The sequence below is a fragment of the Cheilinus undulatus genome, linkage group 16, assembly GCF_018320785.1.
Source record: "Cheilinus undulatus linkage group 16, ASM1832078v1, whole genome shotgun sequence".
Classification (NCBI taxonomy): domain Eukaryota; kingdom Metazoa; phylum Chordata; class Actinopteri; order Labriformes; family Labridae; genus Cheilinus; species Cheilinus undulatus.
In genome coordinates this window covers 41,202,106-41,224,768 of record NC_054880.1, presented here as the reverse complement: position 1 = coordinate 41,224,768, position 22,663 = coordinate 41,202,106, and positions in this window count along the sequence as shown.

The window sequence follows — 22,663 nt, the reverse complement described above, 5'->3', positions numbered from 1 at the left end:
ACTGACATTGGTTGAAAAGCCTCCGTCGCTTGGTGTCCACTTGCATACCAAGAAGCATGATACCACCTAGCTTTTCATTGGCTTCAAGCCAACTGTCCTTGCATTTAACAGAAATATATGAGTGACGGTCGTATATCAAAGATGCAAAGCAAGGGCATTGAGTATTAGAGCAAAAGCACTCTAATACAATTAACAGTATAGGAATGAGCTTAATCCATAAGCCGTTAATCTGTTTATTGTGCACAGAAACTGTACAGCATTTTAAAGACAATTTTCTCTGCAAATCCACAGTAAACTTTAAACACATGGATGCTGACAGACAGCAAACAAGAAGGGTGAAATATGAGACAAAGCTTGAGAACATTATACTCCACAGAAGGCTTCCACAGCTCAAAGCTCATTTCTGCTCTCTGCTGTTTGGTTAATGACTTCTCACAAAAGTGGAGCTGCCTTATTGTACATTAGTTATGTAGGTTTTAAGAGGATACAACAACTATTCATTAGTTAACAATTAGCAATGAACGGGTTGAAAATTACTTTGATTGCACCCCTGTAGAGTTACAAATGAACAATGTGAGGGAGTGAAACAGTTGGTTAAAGACTCTAGCCTTCTCAGGTCAAGAGTACAGACTTTCTTATTCATACTGTGTAGCAGAGTTGGGTTTACATATCAAATACACATATTTAGGGTCTGATTTACACAAACATATCAGTAATTAACCTGTTTTACAACTTTTCATGTCAGTATCTTTTGGCCAACATGATGCTGTATGTAAATAACCAATGCATAACATGCTAATGAATACTTTACACATGTTGAAGTTGCATTTATCAGTTTCCAACCACAAGGGGGCAGACAGCAAGTTTGCTACTTGAGCACACACGGCAACTTTGGCATCAATCTGAGTCCCAATCATACACTTTTGTACTGCCTACTACAAAGTCATGTCTCCAGGTATCCTCTGAGCTGACTCCTCTGCCAAGCACATGGCTGCTCCCAGCATCTGGTCAACCCCACTGGGTCCCAGTGCATTGTGAGCTGATTCAAGCCCAGGAAAGCCAACCAGATGCCTGTGGAAGCACAGCTATAACGCTTCTGTAGAGCTGAGCCATCCCTGATCCTGAGCATGTCTGCATCAGACACAGTCTTGCCAATGACACCTAAAAATGCACCTAAGGGAAGTTGTCAGTCAAGAGTCCAGCCAGCACCTCTGGCCATCAATCAGCATCCCAGCTCACAAGAGGATAGTAAGACCAGGGGGACCAAGGACCAGAAGACTGAAATACTGTCGACGGATTACACTGCCATGGTAGGTGAACTACTCCACAACTTCCATGCTTTTACCCTTCACAGATTTGATGGTAGCACCCAAGGCTTTCCTGACTGCCTAGATCTTTGTTTTGGCCCAGGAGACACGCATTCCCCTCAAGGACATCTACAGTCTCTGCAAGGATCACAGCATCATCAGCAGTCAGTGATCAATGAATTAGTGATGTCAATGATCTTGGCATCACTAAATGACACTCCACAGTTACTTGCTCCTATTACCCAACTTATTTTCAAGTCCATACAGGAGAGTGTAGGAGCTAAGACGGAACCCTGCCTCCCACAAGAATCAACTGGGAAGAAGCTATGTTCAAGTCAGCAGTGGTATTCCCAGTTCAAGCTGTGTTAGCTAAGCTAACACCAAGTTAGCTCGTCTGTCAACACATTTTTAGAGCTGAACAACAGTACACATATGTTTTACGATGTATTATGTGGTTATTTTATTTTATTTTATTTTATTTTATTTTTTTTGTGGCCGGCTGTAACCTTGCAGAGCAGATGGATATGCCTGTTTCCGTGTTTCTCACTGGTGAATCCATCTTGCAAAGCTCCTGTCTGAACCATTTGGGCCCGGTTAGAAAGTGAGGATCAATCAGCGACGAGGGGCAGTGCTTTTGGGTGCAGCAGAGTTGTCATGTAAACAAGCAGCAACAAGAGGCAAGTGCAATTGTGGCGGAAGAGCTTAGTGTGGATGCTGCTAAGCGCCAGTTTTATCAGAACTTGACGACATTTCTTTGTTAAAAGATGAACAAAGAACAGCAGTGAGTTGTTTTCTATTCAAAAAGACAAAAGTCGTGTACTGACATGTCTATAGTCCCCATGGTTTGCATTATTCCTCAGTAGCTGCGCACGTGCACCTCAGTCATGGACACCTCACAGGTTTTGTTGCTGTGATTGGCCCGTAAAGATGTGACAGACAGAATGTTCATCCAGTCACACTCAGTTTTTTTTCAAAGCCTCTGCCCTTTCCCAAATACATAGTATTGAAGGTTTTCCAGATGAATGTGTGAAACAAATCCATCTGGCGTGTCAGGCTAGGCTGGCTGGGGAGCGCCAACATTGGGTAGACTGAAGCGCCAGCAGGGTATGAGTGAAAAAACTGACTTCAGAACTTACTAGTATGAATTCGAGATGCAGGGATTGTGAAAATCTGCACCAATACCAATGTTTTGTGTTGTTTTGTTTGTTTTTTGTCCTGTTGTCTTTTGGTGCAACACTTTCTTCCATGTTTGACCACCAAAACAGAGTTTGTCCAACAGGCCTAGTAAAACCCTGTCAGCAGCTAGGCGTGCCTTATACAAGCATTTAGTTGATACGACTTATGGTCATTTTTCAACAGGGCCAATATGGACAGATATTGATGATGCATCAGTGCATCCCTAGTTTGAAAAGTATGAAAGAACAAAGTTCTACACTCAATGTTCAACATTTGCTCCATTCAACTTAAGTATGTGCATTGCTTACTAGTTAGGTAATCTACTGTGCTTTGTCTTCTCTCTGTCTTTGTCATTAAGCCAGGGTTAGCGGAGGTCTTTGTGGAGGAGCTTTTTACTATGACCAGCAACAGTTCATGAAGCTGCTCAAACTCAATTATACAGTACCGATGAACCCAGGCAGCTAAAAGAGGCTAAATAGCAATGAAGAGCTGTGAGGTTAGCTGTGAATACTATGATAATGCTAATACCTTGATTTACGCCAGCCACTTAAAGTGACCTCTTTCCCATTACACATGCCACTTGACTTAATATTACCAAAAATTCTCATTAATGCAGATGGAGGGCTTCCTCTACCAGTGATCTTTTCTAACACAGCATATAGTCTAAAGATTAGAATGGCCTCTTTACCCATTGAATCTGCAGTGTATTCATGATGTAATGGGGGTCTAAATGGTCCATACATCCTGATGATAAGCCCACCCCCATCGCTCAGCTATTACACTCTCATTTTACATGAGAGCATCAGTACATGGGTTCAAGCATGTGTGTCATGAGTCTGAGAGCACACAAATTACTGCAAGAATCACTGACATTTCACTCCAGTCTGATGAACAAAGGTAAGTGGCTCATGTAAAGAATCGCCCCTAATTGTCTGGCCTTAAAGAGAGGTTGAGATATTGTTTGAGTGGAGAGCCTAATGGATCTGAATGGGGGAAACGGTGATACGTTCTGCATGGTAAATATCCATCACTGGAAAACCATATTCACATCCCATTCACATGTGAGTGGTCAATGCAATTCCATAGGGCAATGAAGATGGAGAGTGGAGCTGCAGCGGCACACAGAAGGCAGCATAATATATCAGTGGGTGCTGCTGGAGAGGCTGCATGATAAGGGATATTCGGCATTATACTAGTGCAGGGAACTGTTATAGACGAATGGGTACCGCTCGATAGGGTAGAAAGTGTGCTGAAATTAGACCCTATTTATTCTAATTTGACATAAGTAATGTTTTTTAGCTTTAATCTGTCAAAATAGCAAACAGTTTAATTGTATGCTTAGCTAGGGATGCCCCTTTTCTTTATAACAAAGCAGGATAGACGAAGGTGCTGACTGATGCCATCAACTCACTTAAAGGTGCAGTCATCAATTTTTGGGCCAAGAGGGGGCAGTCAAAGCATCAAAGCGCAACTATTGTCCCAATTTTACTTGTGTTGTACAGTATGTGTTTCTAGTGTCCATTACTCTGGCTTAATTGTTTAAAAAGAGTTTTTATTTATTTAAAAAGAAAAAAATCAAAATATTTATCTAAAGTAATCTTCTCAATGCAAAATAAAGGTAGTATAATTGCGTGTTCAGCTTAGACTGGTTCTTAGCATTAGCAAGATACCTGCTGCAGGCTAATAAGGCAGGAGATGTGTTCATAATAGCTGTTTTGGCCACCAGGGGGCAGATAAAGAGAACAACACTTGCCACACATCAAGAACCATATTCTTGGCTCAGAATTTCCCCCCTGAATAATTTATGAAGTTTTGATAGTTCTGAGGATTATCTTGAGAGATCTTCTTTTGGTTTGAGGTGTTAAGAGTTAGATTCTGCTAGCTTTCTCAGAGGTCACAGTTTGGTTCATGCCAGGGCTGAATGACTTCGGGAAAAATAATCTAATTTGCTATTACCTTTGCCAACTACAGCAAAAATTGTATGTTCTTTTCAATAAACACATGCAATAAATCAGTTGTGTCAAATGCTGTATTTTCTCACTGTAAAGTCAAATTTGACCATATTTTGCAAGACTTCTCATTTCAAGAGTCATGACTTTTGTTGTTCTTGTATTGAATCTGTTGGCTCTTAAGATGAACTATCAGGACCACCCTACCCAATCTGCAGAATATCAACATCAAACGATGCAGACTGAGAGCCAACAGGATCGCTAGAGACCTCAGTCACCCAGACAACAGACGGCGCAGTCTCCCTGATGGCAGCAGGGAGACTGTGCCGTCTGCTGAGGGCCAACTTGGAGAGGATGTGGAAGAGTTTCTTCCCTCAAGCCATCAGGCTTCTGAGCAAGACTGTGATAGAGATTCCAGCCCCCCCCCCCCCCCCCCCATCCCCCACACTCCATTCATTTATTCACTCTGCACCTTGATATACATATCTGAGCATTTCTCTGTGTTTGACAGATACAATCTTTAGCTTAAACTAGTTTTCTGCATACTGTTTTGGTCATATTATTACTCTTGCCCAGAGAACTTCTGTGTCCTACTACCCACCTTGATAGTACCCTAGCCTACTCACCACACACTGAACAGGGATGAGTATTGAGATCCAGTACCAACATGGCATGGTACCAACACATCAGAGACTTACCATACCAAATAAAAAAGCAGATTTTGGTGCTTCATTGAAGTACCCTGACATTACTCTCTGCCACTCCAAATTAAAAGGCACAGAATGCATTATGTTGGAGCCTCTTACATAAAGAGGTTTTACTTTTACTTACATGTTCCATTTATATCTTGGAATAATTGATGAAAAAAGACAGCTTATATTCACCCCTCATTTTAACTTCCTTTTATCTCTTTAAAGTATCAATTATAATAATATAAATATAGCATAATTCGGGCCTAAACACCATTTTAACAGTATCTATATTGATATTGTAGGACAGGAGGACGGGAGTGTTTCCATGCAGGTGAAACAATACCCAATTCTAGTTTTGAAGGTGTGGACTTCATTTTTTCAACAGATTATTTTCCTATGGCCCTGGTAATATGAAAGGACAGTCAGAGCATGGCAAAGGTTGGGTCAACCCTCCTACCTGCCAGGATGGTGCCCTCAGGTACGCTTACCTGCCATTACATGCTTTACATCAGACTCATTGTTTGGCCTAAACTTGCCTAAAAGTTCTGCACAGTGCTGTACGTGTGGATCTCTCACATTTTCAGCCTTTGTTAAAGGTTTCAAGCTAACCTGGCTACAGATCATACATCTCTGACGACAACCCTCACAGACTGTCTATGTCACAACGGAAGTGCCGTAATACAGTAGTTCATTTTAGTTTTTTTTTTTTTTTTTTTTTTTTTTAATTTCAGCTTTACTCATGAAAAAAGTCTGGGAGTTGAATTCATAAAATAACCACATTGCAGAGATTATAGTTTAATAAACATTTAATAACTAAAACAGAGGTCTAATCGGGGATTAAATTATGTTTAAACTGATTTCAGAAGCAGTTATGTGAACTTCACTTTAGCTTTGTTAGCTTTTGCTAAAGCGTACATAGCTATCCCCGCTACATAAATAATGTTACTACATTAGCCAGTGTAGCTACATAAGCTTTAGCAAATGTAACTACAGATAATATAGCTACCTACCTAGCTGGCATAATTGCTTTGTGAGCTTAGCTTTTGCTACTTTATCTACATAGCTTTGTTAGCTACATAATTAACTTTACTACATAAACCAATGTAGCTATATTAGCTTTAGTAATGTGAGCTTTAGCAATATGAGCTTTAACAATGTGAGCTTTAGCAAACATAGCTACATAGAGAAGGTACCTGTATAGCTCTCGTAATTTCTTTGTGAGCTTAGCTTTAGTAACATAGCTACATTAGCTACGTAGCTTATGCAACTAACAGAGCAATGTGAGTTATAATTGCTGCTATGTTCTCATGTAGGATGAACTTTTATTTTATAAGCAGACTGTGCACTCCGCTTAATTTGTGGTATCCTGTTATCTTAACCCTTGCACTAACCTTATAGGTAAGTTTAATCTGACTTTATTTTGAAAGTTTTAGCATGTATTTCTGTTAAGCAGTGCTGCAGATGAACAGTCTGTGAGAGAGGCCGCTGCTCCTTCCTTCCACTACTCCAGTCTTTCTCATGCTGTGTCATGATTTTGGATAGTTTCTGCTACAGAAGTAACAGTATTGCTTGTTTTTTTGCCTAAATAAAATTTTTTCTTCAGCTTGGATAGTCTTCTGGTTCTCCTTAGGTTGAGTAGCCTGCCTCACTGTACCCCTAGATCCAGTGCTCCTAAGTGGGCCATCCCTCAAAGAGTGGCATGGCTAACAAGGAGAGGTTCACATGATAATAGAAGAGTTTGAAACCCTCTGAACAAACATCAAGAAGATGAAGGAAGTGTCATCCCGCCAGTGTGAACACTAAGCTGATATCAACAAATCTGACTTGGTGCTGCTGCAGCTTTATGATTTAGACATTCTTTTAGTGTGGGCATGGCTAAAAATAAGATTCTGAGAACAGCTTTAATAAAAGGACAATACAGCTAATCAGACATGAAACAGACCTAAATAGGCATAGCTTTAGCTTCCTATGAATACCATCAGGGTGCAATGTCATGATTCCACCCTCACCACTAAAACCCGTGTCTGTGATTTGCTATATTTTGGCACTGTAATGAGGTCGGTATTAATAGTGCCATGATATTAAGTCGTCTCATTTTAGAGAGGCAGGCGCGAGTGACAGCTCTGAAACAAGCGTTTGACACTAAAACCGTCGCTAATGCTAATTCCTCCGGTGCTCGTAGAAACATTAATCTGTAATAATGACACAAAGGCCATCTGTCAAGGGGAGGGGAGGAGGTTACTTTCTGTCCTCTCAGAACCTTTGACAGCCAAACTTTTAAACAAAACTCTCTTTTTTTTTCTGCAGCATTAAGAGTCTGTTAGTTTTACTAGAATAGGTAATGTGGTGCATACTTAAGGAGGTGTATCAATGTTGCGTGGTGTTTGAATGCACCCACACATATTCAGAATATTCACTGTGTGGGACCTTCTTTCTTTCATCATGAAAAGGATTATTATCAGACACAAGAAAACATTTAACACCAGCTGAAAGAAAACAAAAAAAAGTCAGTAATGGAGGTCACGGGTGGCTGGTGTCCACACACTTCTAATTAAACACAGAATCACAAAATGGATTTGCAGCGTCTTCTCGTGTCTCTGCCTGTGCCTGTGTGCGAACATTTGGCTAAAGATATTTCTCACAGTGCAATTTACCGGTCCAGCGAGACATTTCCATTTCAACTGAAGGGTTTTGTTATTCACAGTCTCCGGCATATGTGTGTATGTGCAAGTGCACAGCAGCGAGCGAACAAGAGATTTAAAGAGAGAGCTTCAAACTGCAGTGAAATGAGTCAGAAGGGGGGATTAGTGAGGGGTTATAAGCCTGTTGTAGGAGTTAGGGCCTTTTTAGCTGAAGATCAGACAGAAGGAAGCACTACAGCCAAATCAGACACTGTGTTCTTCCCACACTCTTCTATCGTCTTATCATTGTTGCAGTACGATGGCTGCAGCGTGTGCCCTTGGTTAAGTTGCCAGACTTGTAACATAGTGGAAAAACACATGCTGTAATTGTTGGGCAGCAACGCTCATGCAAAGAAAGCTGAAGTGAGCATGAGCTGCAGAAAGTACCATGATGTGACGGTGTGAAAGGTTAAATATTCATTAAACAAATTATGATTTACACAAGCAAAACCCTGTGGACTGCGTCTGTGCATTGAATCTACACATGAATGACACTCCTTCACAATCATTAACCCACGGAGACACGTGTCTAGCACATAATTGACAGGCTAAATGACACTGTTGTCAGTGTTTATTCATGTTTAAACCCTGCATTAGAAACCATAATGAATCCGTCTCGTCTCCCCATTAGCTCATACAAGTAAGATCCGCTTGATTGCGTCTTCTCTGTGCATTCATCCACTTGCATGCTTTCATGCATGTCTTCCCACATGGCAACACTCATAAACACATATCACACCTCCTGAGTGAGAATGTAAATGACTGTCTAAGTGTGAAAGATGAGAGTAAGGCACGATTTAGGTCAAACACTGTGCATGTCTTCAGGTCTAAAGCCGCATACTTAACTCAGTACCCACTGTAGGATTGGCCCTTTCCCTCCAATTAGGATTAGTTATTTTAGACATCTGCCCAAAAAGTACCATCCAAGGACATGTTTCACACTGTAGAAAAGCCTGTCTGGTTGCCAAGAAGATTTGCTTACAGACTCTTGGAGTAATGTCCTTTATTAGGAATTAAAGTCAGCTAAAATACTAAGAGAGGGGAATAAGAGAGGAAAAAGGGGGGTATTAAGAGGGGGATAAGAGGGGGAAAAGATGGGGAATAAGAGAGGAAGCATAGAGGGAAATAAGTAAGAATTAAGGGGGAATAAAGGGAGAAAAGATGGGGAATAAGAGGGGCATAATGGGGGAAATAAGTAAGGAATAAGGGGGGAATAAAGGGAGAAATAGGGGGAATAATAGGGGCATAATGGGGGAAATAAGTAAGGAATAAGAGGGGAATAAAGGGAGGAATGGGGGAATAATAGGGGCATAATGGGGGAAATAAGTAAGGAATAAGGGAGGAATAAAGGGAGAAATAGGGGGAATAATAGGGGCATAATAGGGGGAAATAAGTAAGGAATAAGGGGGGAATAAAGGGAGAATTATGGGGAATAAGAGGGGCATAATGGGGGAAATAAGTAAGGAATAAGGGGGGAATAAAGGGAGAATTATGGGGAATAAGAGGGGCATAATGGGGGAAAAAAGTAAGGAATAAGGGGGAATAAAGGGAGAATTATGGGGAATAAGAGGGGCATAATAGGGTGAAATTACTAAGGAAAAAAGAGGGACAAAGGAGAAGAAAAGGAAGAATAAAGGGGGTAACTTGAGGGGAAAACAGAGGAATAATATGGCAGTTGGGGTGAAATTGGTTAGAAATAAAAGGGGAATTAAAGGAAAAGGAAACTGGGGAATAAATGGGGGGATGAGAGGTGAATCGTGGAAGGTTTAAACAGGGGAATAGCAGGGAATAGAAGAGTGGAATGGAGGACCAAGAAAGGAATAAGATTGGAATAGAAGTAAGAGGGGCAAAAGGGGGGAACTAGTAAATAAAGGGGTAAAAAGGAAAAGGGGGGGGGGGGGGGGATAAAGGTAGAAATAAGAGGGGAATGGGGGCTTACAGAGGTAAGAGGGGAATGGGGGTTAAAAAGGAAAGAAATGGGTGGGTAAGAGAAAAAAAGAGCAGACTAAGATGGGGAATAAGTGGGGGAATACAGGGGGGATGTGAAGGAAATAAGGGGATAATAAGAGGGTAATAAAAGGGGTATTAGGACGGAATAAGTAGGAAGCTTTGACCCCATTTATCTTCGGCCATGTTTACATCTGGAATCAACATCCATCACTGATCACATCTGAACAAACTTTGCTGACACTGCATATCAAGCCCATTATTGATATTTTTAAACTCAATTTTCATTTTTAAACTTTGCCAACATTAGTTTTATACTCTTACTCATCCTTATATTTATCTCTTCTCTGCGATTCTTGGAATTTAATGAAATATAATGAATGATTTTAATGAATTCTCCAGCTTAGTGTCGCCTTGTCTACTGCATATGCAAATAGCCTCAACTGCCTTCATTGGCCAAATAAACATTGTTATAAAAGAAATATGGTGCAGCTGTGAGAGCGAGAAGAGGGGAACAGCTGAATTTAGGGAACAGAAACAGTTGTAGAGACAGCTTCCCCTCCCTTGTACGGGAGGGTTCAGTGTTACGTAAAATATATTTTCCCTTTTTGAATCAAACAGAGGCGTGATTTGTCTCAGATTTCATTCAGTCTTGCTCTAATGCATGCACAGCAGCTGCACATTCCAGAAATGACAGAAAAAATAATCAATCCAGACTGTTTATTTTTACAAGCAACAGCAGAGAAGTCTTAAATTAGATGCATTAAATCTCACTCTAATTATGGGCCAGGGTGGTGGGCGTGTGACAATGTAGAGTAGGAGGTCTTTCACTGTGGCTCAGGACACATTTGCATATCCGGTATCTAACAAATGTAGATAAATACACCACATTACATTTTTACTAAACCAGTCTCATTGTAATTAAACCCACCTGCCCTTTCATTAAACTGTTTTTTTACTGATTTACTTCCCCTGTTTGCATTTTTTCTGTTTCTGCTTGTTTGTTCTCTCTGCATCTTGAAAGATGAGGGGAAACCCTCAGTAAATCTTTGAATTTCATTTTAAATTTGGATGATAATGTTTGCCTGGTACTCTGAAGCCTGGTCAGTTGCATGTCTTCAGTGCATCTTTGGTGCATTCAGGACAGGAGGCTGCTCCACAAAGCCAGATCAGAGAGTCAGCCTGGTCTGTTCAGCATGAAGTCAGATTTTTCTTATACATGGAGCTGGCTCCCTTTAAACCTGATTATCACTGCAGTAATTTGCCCTTAAGGTACGTTCTAAATCGACTGGAAAGTGTCCTTATTTCCTTTTTATTACCTGGAATGTCCTTTACAGGCATTACAGATTGTCTACTACTCCGATGGAATCTTTTGAACTGTAATGCTGAATCTTGTGATGCCTCATAACTAGGGATGTGCAAAATTACCCAGCTTAATGAATAAAATTGGCATCACAATTACTAGCTGTTTGAACTATTAAATAAAGCTTGGCGTTAGTTGTACACCCAGACGTGATCAGCGGATGGCCGGCTGATCCCCATTATTGCCTCCCAGCACAACCAATCACAGCTCTTTCACTCGACACAAAGGTCCGTTAAAATATGACGTACTTCTCACTAATCCCTGCATGCATTAATGCTGATACACCACACTGCTGCTGCTGGAAAAGCTTCACCTCCTCCACCCCAGCCTCCTCCTTTGTAGTAAAAAAGCTTGCTGCACTAGCATATTCAGATTCATGCTACTATTGATAATTGCTTCTGAACTAATTTTATTGTGTTCAGTATACATTGTCATTAATGTGTAGGGGTTTCTAGCTATCCACTCCCTTGAAAGACAAAGCATGCAGCTTGACTAACGCAGGGAGCATCTTTTGAGAGAGGGACTCAACTGCAGTCAAGATGGCCGACATGGGCATCACAATACATCTAATCCATGCCTGAAGTCCCGAGCGGAAGTTTCTACGTTGTGTTGGACTCAGCTGCCAGTGTTTCTCAGTCTTTTTTACATCTAAGCTTAAGCCTAACCCTTGGTGCTGGATCTCAAATATTTCACCTTCCCTACTGCCTTACTCTGAACCTGACCACTCTGGTTTTAATGCCTAAGCCTAACCTTAGACGTACAGGCTTCTGGTTGAGACTTCCTGTATGGATTGGATGTATGTCGGCCATCTTGTCTGCATCAAGGTACTCTTGTCTTTTGAGCAGAGCCTTCTCAGCCAATCCATTTTGCAATAAAATAGTTAAATGTATGACGAGTGTGTTCCTGACTGAATTGATACCTTTGATCATTTCAAACCCATGGTTCCCATCAAAAGCTTATCCAAAGCTGTGACTTAGCTAACTACTATTAGCTCTGGCTAATAGCTACTGCAGTAATGCTCTTCCAACCTGGTGTAAACTAGCATGGGATTGTACAGCATTGATAGCATCTCATAGGAGCAGCATGGTTGTAGTGTGATCAGGAGGAAGGATTTTGGGCCCCCAGAAAGAGTATCACACAGGGCCCCCCTTAACCGGCTAGCCAAGCAACAAATGTTGCATCATTTTTACAAATAATTATGTATTTAAATGTTTTCCGAACCATAATTTACTAATGCGTAAGCAATATATTTACTATGGTTAAATCAAATTTAGTTTTACTGACTATTTTGCAGCACTTGACTATACCATTTGGAAATTTTTAAGGGAGAAGCAGGGCCCCCCAGTATTTAATTTCACTCTATTTGACACAAAAACTTCAGTCTGTTGACCAATTAATCTGAATAGCACTAATTAGTAAGGAAAAAATAGAAACACACTTTTCATTACAAACTTCCCATGGGCCCTCACTACCATGGGCCTGTGTAATCAGTACCCCCCCCCCCCTCCCCCGGTGCTATGCCCATGAGTGTAATAATGCTTAATACTGACCAGGAATAGTGACCATTAAAGTAAAAGTGCATGAGACAGATGGTAAAGTGCCGCAGTGCTAAATTGCTGAAGTACTGCACATGATTATGAATGTCCTTGTGTAAATTGCATATTTGCTCTTGATCTGTATATTTAAAGTATAATGGCACATTGGCTTATTGCACATAATTTGCATACACAGACATGCTTATGCATGTGTTATTCACAGGGGTAGCACACATAGGTGTATTTATTTCTGTAATATAACACAAAAGATGCAGGGTTAAGGTTAGGGTTAGGGATGTATGTAAGTCAGTGAAACATGGCTGGACAGCTTGAACTCATCCCACTGAGCTAATGCCAAGACCAGGGCTAAGAATGCTCAGATTTAGCCTTCTAAAAAAACTAGTAGAAGAAATGAATGAGAAGTAATAGTGGAAATATCTGTGCCAACGTCTGTCACTTTTCCTTCCCCTCTCCTCTGCCAACATCACCACAGCACCGCTCCCCTCCCCCCATATGTTCCCTAACTTTTCATTTTTATTTTGCCTTGTGATTCAGTGCTGGGTTTGTGGATTCAATCATCACATATTTATGAGCAGCCCTCAAATGCACTCCGATTCTGGAGGCGTGGTGCTAAAAGAGATTATTTTTTTCCATCCCACTCATCCTTTCTATGTTTTTTTTTTATCTTTGTTGGCACTCATCCTCTCCGTCTCATTTCCTTTCCGACTTACAGTCCTGTAAGGTTCCTCTGAGGCGACTGATGACACGACCGAAACATGAACCCAATCAAGGCTGAGCTCTGATTGGCTCGCAAACACATCCCCTTTGCTTGATCTGATGTTTGATTGACACCCTTTCAGACGCTGACTTTAAAATGAGCCCACATTAAACGGATTTGTGGCCCTCATTCACAGGAACAGATTGTTGCTCCCATTCCCAGTACGTAATGAATAATAAACGTCAGTTATGGTTATGATTAAACTGGTGTGATTGATCCTTAAAATTACAACCTTTTTGGTTCTCTCTTGGCATGCAGGGGTGTGGAGATCAATTCAAAGAGATAATAGCCCTGTTAAAAGCAGAAAACGTCACTTTAGTTGGATAGATAGCCTTTATACATGGTAACCAACTCTTAAAGAGCGGCGTCTGCCAGGAAACATACAGTAATAACCCTTTCAATAAAAAACAGCCATGTGTGAGTAATGTATAATTGGTGGTTGTTGGTGTCGATTTGGTCTCTTTAAGCCCTGCTTACAAGAAAATAGAGTGGAGCGGGTATGGATTATAGTAAGAGGAGTGTTCTTCTTGCATTAGTAGCTGTTATCCCAAGCTTATCAGTAGGAATTAGCTCCAAAATCTGCATCATTAAAAAGAAAACTGTAAACCTTTCCACTTTAGCAGTATTCGATGAGTGTTGAATTGGCTCTAATCAAGGCACACAGAGGTCAGCCATTAACCTTAATGTTTCTTTATGTGCCTTAACTGATCAATAACAAACGGTTCTGTTTTTATGCTTCCTTATGTTAAGCTAAATTATGTGTGTGTTTCTCCAAAAGAAGTAGACCTTGTGCATTCTTGGATAATAGCAGGATTAAATGACTTAATGAAGGGTAAAAAACAAGCCTTAAAAGCCTTAAAACTCCTCCTAAGCTTATTTAAAAAGCACTAAGCCAGCATTTGCCCCTTAAATAAAGGATCCAGGCAGTGCTAGGGCTTATAAAGACAAGACGAGAATTACTTCAAAGGTGGTTTTTGGCAGTAAATGTTTGTTTCCTTTTATTCACCTCATAACTTAGTTTTGTCCTTAATTTTCCCTCGGATCGGCCCGTCTGATTCTTGTCTTTATGTGAACTTTGCGACGGACTCTTGTGTAGTTTATACCCCTTGTTGTTTTGAATCAATTTTTAATTATTTCTGTTTGATTTTCTACTGTATTCTTTTCATCAAACCTCTGTAGCATTTCATGCTTTTCCAATATATTTACTCCATCTTTTTTTACTGTAGTCTCACTTCTATTAAAGCAGCCATTTCTTTCTTTTTTTTTTTTTATCTTTTACTATTCATTCGTGCCAGTAAAATCCTGGATCAGCCCAGGCCAGTGAGTAATGAATTATGGCTGTAATATCTCCCGCTGGCTGCCAGCCAAATCTCATCTCTATACACTTTTTAAAGGTGTGTGCGTGTGTTTATCTGTGTGCATGTCTGTATCGGGATGACTGTGTGGGTACGTGTGCGTTAGCTGTTAAAGTGGAATGATCTGTCATCACTATCCCTGTTTCCTTCCTGGCAGGATTTTTTATCATATGCATGCACATTTTGATAGGAAATGCACCGTCATGTCCCTGCTTCTGCACAGCTCTGACTAAAGCCCCGACAAAAATGTAACCTCATCTAATTCAAGAGGTTAGAACTTAAAACCATCCGGTTATCACACCGTTAGCGTTTCAGGAAGTAAAAGTCCCTTAGATTGGAATCAAAGTGCAAATTTATAATCCTCCCATCATGTCCAAAAGAATCTAAGGCCATGTTTACATGGAGATAAGATCAGCAGTTGGCAGAGCGCTGCAGTATGAAGCGAGTTCAATATACCCAGGCTTTCTTTGAGTAAGAGGACTCAACAAAGCACTAAGCTCCGCTTAGACGCATCGGGTATCACAACTGTGGTCATGACTCTCTCTTTTAAAAAAAGTCACCGCTGCTGTATGGAGGAAGAAGGATTCAATGGGAAATCATTGATTGAATTTGTAGATTATTTAATCTTTTATCCACTTAGTTGGCATTTCCTGTTATTTCTGCAGCAACAACTGCACAAAGTACAGCTTGGAAATATTAACAATGGTTTCAGCAGTGTTATCAGGATCTGTAATAAGCTTAGATAGCTATTCACACCACGAAATATTGAGTTAAAGTAATGCACACACCTAACCCTAACCCTAACCCACACAAACACACCCACACACACACAACCACACACACACCCCCCCACACACACACACACATATATATATATATATATATATATATATATATATATATATGTACTGTATAGTAACTTAACCATGGCATTATTGTGAATATAATAATTTACAAAAATTGTCTATGATCATGTTTGTGTCATTTAAGTTCTAAAAAGTAAGAAATATAGACACACCTCCAGTTACAGTATGTTTAAGCTTGAATTGTGTTTATTTTTTGACCCTTTGATAGTCATTTTGAATCCTTTATTTAAAAAAAAACTGTAAACCACTTCATATACAAACAACTCATTACCATCACTTAAATGTAAACCTGTGTGTTTTTTAACCAGAAAAACCTTCATCCCTCATATACTTGCATTTGTTTATGGAACAGTCTTGCCTCTGGCAATGTGGCGGACACGATGACGTATAGCGGCAGCGGTTAAACACAGTCAGTGAGGCGTCTACTTATATTATGTCTATGTTTTATACTGTCAGCATCGCTAGCCACGCTTCAAAACAACGCAATGTTGCTAGGCTACATGGAGTGTTGCATTCTTGGTCTGAAATACCATGGGAACTTATGAAAACTTGCAAAACAGGTTGCCCTCTGCATCTGTGGCATGACCACAGGCTGGGCCACTGGGGTTGGTTCTAGGCCGCATGTGGCCCCCGGGTCACTGATTGAATAGGCCTACTTTAAGCTGCACTACTGTCAGTTCAAAATAATAAATGAGGGAATCCAAGAATTTTAAATCTGGGATTTCTTGTTACTTTTCTCCCAGTGAACAAAACTCTTATTTAACCAAGACCCAAAAATCGAGGTATGACCTAAATCGTGACCTCTGAACCCTTAGAAATATCCTTTTTTTCTGTTCATCTGTTCTCATCTACCCAACATGTATTTGATTGTGCTATTTTAATCAAGGCTAATATTTATTCATTATTTAGACCTTACATAGCCTATGCCTTGCAAACAGCATCCTCCTGGGGTTTATGCTTGCCAAGTCAGTTACCACTGTTGTAATGCAGCATTTTCAGAGATAACTCACTTTCTCCCATCGAAGGCAGTCTAATTATTCACACATTGAGTGTGCTTTTTTCATAAAAATGTGTGCTCCAAATACGTCTGCCAGCCAATTGCTATTCAATGTAAGAGTGGGGAAGGGAGCTTAGCAGTGTGTGCCTTTAACCAAACTCATAAATAATTAAAGTAACCGTATTGTTCTCCAGTTGGAATCAAATTTTCCCAGACTTATGAATCTTTGAAAACAGTGAGAGAGACTAAAATGCGTTTGGGGGGTTCAATATGAAAAAACAAAAGTTGGAAATAATAATAATACTAACAACAAGCAAGGTCAGAAGGTAGGAGCTGTAATATAAAGGGGCTTTAAAGTTGAGCTGACATGAGCTGGAGTGACAGCTATACACAGTGGTGCATGTTTGAGCATAGACCAAGTCTTTAGATGTTGATAAAAGAGCAGAAACAAAAGCAGCACAGATCCCCACATATGCTCGCTCTGAGCTGACCTGCAAGCTGAGACATGCTAGGGATTGTTTGTTTGTGTGCAGCATTGATGAAACACTGTGGCTGTTTCCATATACTACCAAGGACAGAGTTGCAAAAAGCATAAAAACACAAATAGGAAGCAGAGAAGAACAAAGAAATTGGAACAAAAATGAAGCAAAGTGACCTCTCTGCTCACCCTCAAAACATCCGTAATGGAATCATTATCTTTGCCTGCAACCAGATAATATAAACCCCCCACGGCACCAAGACAGAGAGATGCAAATAACCAGAAAATATGACCCGGCCCTCTCCAAAAATCTAACTAAATATTTAGGAACAAAAAAGGAGACAGAGTAGACACTTTCGAGAAATGTGGGCACCTGACAGACTAACCAGTGGAGCCAAATACTGAAAAACACCTGACGTGTTGCTGATGGTCTGCAGGTGTTATAAGATGACTCAATCTGCTCCCTTATTGGCCTCGTGGGGTGTTAATAGGGACGTGAAAAGAAAGCGAGTGAGGCCAGTCAGCTCTGCTTGGCTTCCACTAAGCGTGCTACACTGATGGATCTGCTAACACCTTACTGCTTTGCTGCATCGCAAAGCCCCTCTCACTGATCCCTCTCCCTCCAAGCCACGATAATCTTTCTATCTTGCGCAGACACGACACACCCGATGGATGTATCGCCTTCCAATCATCCTATCAGGGCTATAGCTGCGGTGAGAAACGAGAGGAAAGAATAGAAAAAGTGTGCGAGAGAGAAATAGGTATTGATTTGATCAGATACAGTGCTGTGTGGTAGTTCGGCCATGTTCGGCAGCTTAACACCCTGAAATAGAACAGGAGAAGGAGAGAGTCTGTGTGGGTGGAAAGTGTACAAGACAATACAGTGATGAAGAGGGGAAGCAGCATTCAAGGCTGCTGCTGGAGAGGGAAGATGTTGCAGAGATGACAAATGTTATGTAAGGAGAAAACCTTTCACAGATGTTTGTGGTAGCAGTGGGAGGATGAAGCTGTGACTTAATACTTACTCACTCTTACTCTGCTACTTAAAAAGGCCAATCCTAAACAACTACAATACTAATTTCTGCTCCCACGGTGGCTGATTACTACATTTGTACCCTTCTGATGCTCCCTGGTGAATAATTTTACATCTGGTAAAATACATCCATGCATCTATCCATCCATTTTCTTCCACTTATCTGGGATCGGGCTAGGCAAGTCAACCCAGACATCTCTCTCTCCAGCAACATTTTCCAGCTCCTTCTGGGGGATACCTGGCATTTTCACACCAGATGAGATATATTATTCCTCCAGTGGGTTCTGGGTCTAGTTGGATGAGAAGCCTCCACAGGGAGGCGACCAGCGGGCATCCTAATCAGATGCCAGAACCACCTCGACTGGCTACTTTGGATGCGAAGGAGTACTGGCTCTACTTCAAGATCCTTTCAAATGTCTAAGCTCCTTACCCTATCTCTAAGGCTGAGCCCAGCCACCCTCCTGAATAATCTCATTTCGATTGCTTGAACACGAAATCCTATTCCTTTGGTCATTACCCAGAGTTCATGACCATGGGTGAGGGTTGGGAAGAAGATTGACTGATAAATTGAGAGTTTTGCCTTCCGGCTCAGCTCCCTCTTCACCATGATGGTGCGGTACAACGTCTGCAATACCGCAGATGCCTCATCGATTCGCCTTTCGATCTTGCGATCCCTTCTACCCTCACTTGTGACTAAGACCCCGAGGTACTTGAACTCCTTCACTCGGGGCAAAGATGCTCTCCCACCTATAGGTACTGAAGAGTGTAGGAGCTTAGATGCACCTCTGCCTCACCCCAGAATCAACTGGGAAGAAGTCAGAGAAGAAGCCAACACATTTCACAGAACTTTATGTTCGAGAATATAGGGTAGACATCAGCTGAACGAGTGAACATGGAATCCCGTAGAGCAACAGAATCCTCCAAGGGGGCGGCGTCCCTGCTAACTGGGTCAAATGCCTTCTGGCCCTGAAAGTCATCATTGGCTGCAAGCAACCCTCTATTGCAGTGTTTCCCAAACTCATTTCCTTATCCACTCTGCCTCGTGTGCCATTCCCTGGTGGTTGTTTGAGCTGATGGCTGGTGCTAGCTTGGAAATGTTAGTTCTGGACTAAATCAAAACTTATCTCGGCACTGTCTGTTCTGCAAGCCTTGAAGAAGCCACTTTACTTCTGTCACATAGGCTTTCTGGTCTGGAACAATGCGTTTGTCTTTTATTAGCCAAGCACCAATAACTGTGACTGCAGCTCTACCACCATCCAGTGGCTAGTAGAGCTATTTTTTTGTATGGTGGAAGGGGTAAGCATTATAAGGTGGAGCCCCCCTGAAGTGCCATGATGCAATCTACCATAGGCCTCCTAGGTGTAAGGCCTGACTCTTCAGGCTCTCGGCGTTGGAGCAACAAATCACTGCATTGATCAACCTGGAGTAAAAGACACCATCATGATGAACCACAGTAGACCATGGTTCTATCATCCACATTTTCCACTTTCATTTTTCTTCACCATTCTTCCTCTTGTTGCCTCTTTTGTCTTATTTTCTTGTTGAGCTCTTAGCAATGAGCCTTAAGAATACCTATGCTCTAAATAACCTTTAAAGTCAAAGATCAGTAATTCCTCCTGTGTGTCGGAGCTGTCTCTCTTGGCATTGTGACAGCCATATGACTGGTTGTAATTGCCTGCTCCACTAAACTCAGTGAGGGGTTAATAATGCCAGCAGCCTCGTATTCCTGCAGTCACCTTCTGCTGTCCGGCTCTGACAGCAGCTCTCGCTTCTGATGGCCTTCTACGCATATACAGTCCACTGACACCCCTGCACACACACATATGTCGTTAAATATAATCCTGTAAGTGTGTGAAACAGTGTCGATATGGGATATACTGCCCACAGATGGAGTCCTATCACCGTTGCCGCGCTGCCAGATGCTCACGTAGGCAAATCCATAGTGAGAACCACTCGCTAAAGCACACACAGAGGCTTTTACACACTTACACAATGATTCATGTGGTCAAACCTGCACTCTGAGTCGCTCAATAGGTATTTACAGCCATTTAACATCGCCTTAAGGAACTACAAAGACAACAAAGCTGGTGCAGTGGAGTCAGTCCTCTTTACTAGACCTTCACAACACCCGTACATACATTAGCAAGTCTTCAAGTGTCTGTCATATCTTTTTTAGTATGGGAATATCCTCTCAGTTTAGCATTTTTACAGGTTAATCTCCCTCAAGCAGGTCCTTAATAGAGATTTATATATTTGTCATATCATAAGTACCCCAAAAGCCGTCATGGCAGTGCTTAATGAAATAAATTTAGTAGAGGCATGAGTCTCATAAGCTACATGATAGATTAAGCTCTGTAGGATTTTAACCACATTTATATCAGGGTTTAAGACACCATCAGCGCCTATGATTTACTGATAATCATACCAGCCATCAAATCTATCAGGGAAGTATAATATGGCTCTACTTATCCTTTTAGAACCAGACTCTATGATATTAATATAAAAAAGAGTTTTTTTTAATGACCTTCCTATGTTCAATTTCCCAATAGCTGAACTTGTGTTTTGGGAAAGCAAGCAAATACCCCAACTTTCCTAATTATAGAAAGCCTGGTCGTGAATGTGCAAAGTTTGTTTTACAAGACGTGTGAAGCATAATCTTGCAAATGAGATCAAACCCAACAGGGGACATCCATAACAGTGGGTGTTTCAGGAACATATTTGATATTTAACTCCACATTTTGCTCCATGTGCATGCAGAAACCATCCATTAAGAGGCCCGCTTGCTCAAGTCCCGAGTGATTACCAAGAGATTGGCAGCATCTAATTACATTCTGCGGCGGTCTATCCCTTTAAGGTACCAGGGTGCTACTCCGGGAAGAGCTCTGTTCTGAATCTCCAGGGTCTTTTGCGTGCTAGTTTTAGGATCACAGACTAAATTGGGTCCGGGAGAAAGGTGCTGATGGTGTGGTGAGGGGAGATTGGGCTGCTGTGATACTGGAACCGCAAGGGGAATTAAAATGCTGTCAGGCTGCAAGCAATGAAACCTATCTAAGCATCACAGAGGATTTTCTTCTTCAGTAGAGCACATATAGAGCTAGTCATACAGTATTAATGGCTGGGTTTAATGTACAAAGTGTCCGGATGCAAGTGTACTCTGCATATGTATCTGAGAGGAGATTAGGTTTGGGATTATGCTGGTGAGAACATTACATTGATGTACATATCTTGGGTTAAAAGGTCCCTCTTTCCCTTTTTTTTACTCTCTTTTGTCTCCTTTATTGTATAGCTTTCATGCCTTTATTAGAGGAAAGTGGATAGAGTCAGGAACTGCAGAGAAGGACAGAGAGAGTGAGAGAGATACAGGAAAGGAGCCACATGACAGATCTGAACCTGGGCCACCCACTTCCAGAATAACAGCCTCTACATGGGCCATCACCATAAAGCTATGGTGCCCCCTGTGTTTTACCTTCAAATTTGATTAACAATTTGGATTAATCAAATATACATATATTATTTCATGTCTTAATTTCAAATTCTCTCCCTTTAAGCAGCAAAGCTGTTAGAAAATGTAAATAAATTGACAGAAAAAATCTGAAAATATCCATTTATGCATTATTAAAACAAATTATGTCCAGACTTCTTGTACTGGAAGATGTGTACCATAGATGGAATCAAACATAGAAGGAGGGCTGAATGAGTTGAGAGAACAATCTAATTGCATTCCTCCCCCAATATTGCGATGGCGATTTAACAATAACAACAATAGATTATACTGGGGCTGAACAATTTTGGGGGGAAAATCTAACTGTGGTTATTTCGACTCATATTGCAAATTGCATATGGATATTGTATTGACGGGAATGAGCATTAAAATGACCATTACCAATACAAAAACTTTAAAGGTAGGATTTTTTTGTTTAAGACTCTTGAATGTTTGCATAATGTGTTAAGGTCAACATCTCTTCTGCAGAAAAATGTATTAAACTGGTATTTAGAAATATTTCAGGTTAAAGAAATATTATGCCGTCTGCAGTTTGAAAACGGCAGCAGATTATACTGTAATCAAATCTAATTTTGAAATAATTTCCCAGCCCTACATAGAAATAGTCTCAGTGATGTCAACCACTGGTTTCTGAAACTGCATTATGACACCCAACAATGGGGGTCGCCATATTGAAAATGATCACATCGAACTATTGATTAGTCCAGTAACAGGGGAGAAGGGGATGTAAATATGTAGCTACTGTACAGTTTAATAACAAATAAGCTGAACTCACTAATACTGCTTTATTGCTGGGTGATGAAAATGTTTATTTCTGCTCTAAAATGGCTTTTTCAACACTGGGCTTAGTGGGATTTCCTTGGGTTTTGGAGCAAGCCTTAATTGACCACTTGGGTACTGCAGTCCTTTTCAGCTGGCTTTATTTTTCAACACAGGAGGCTTCTGAACATCCTTAATATAAACAATTATAAGAAGACACTGCTTCTATGGGCAACAAGTAATGT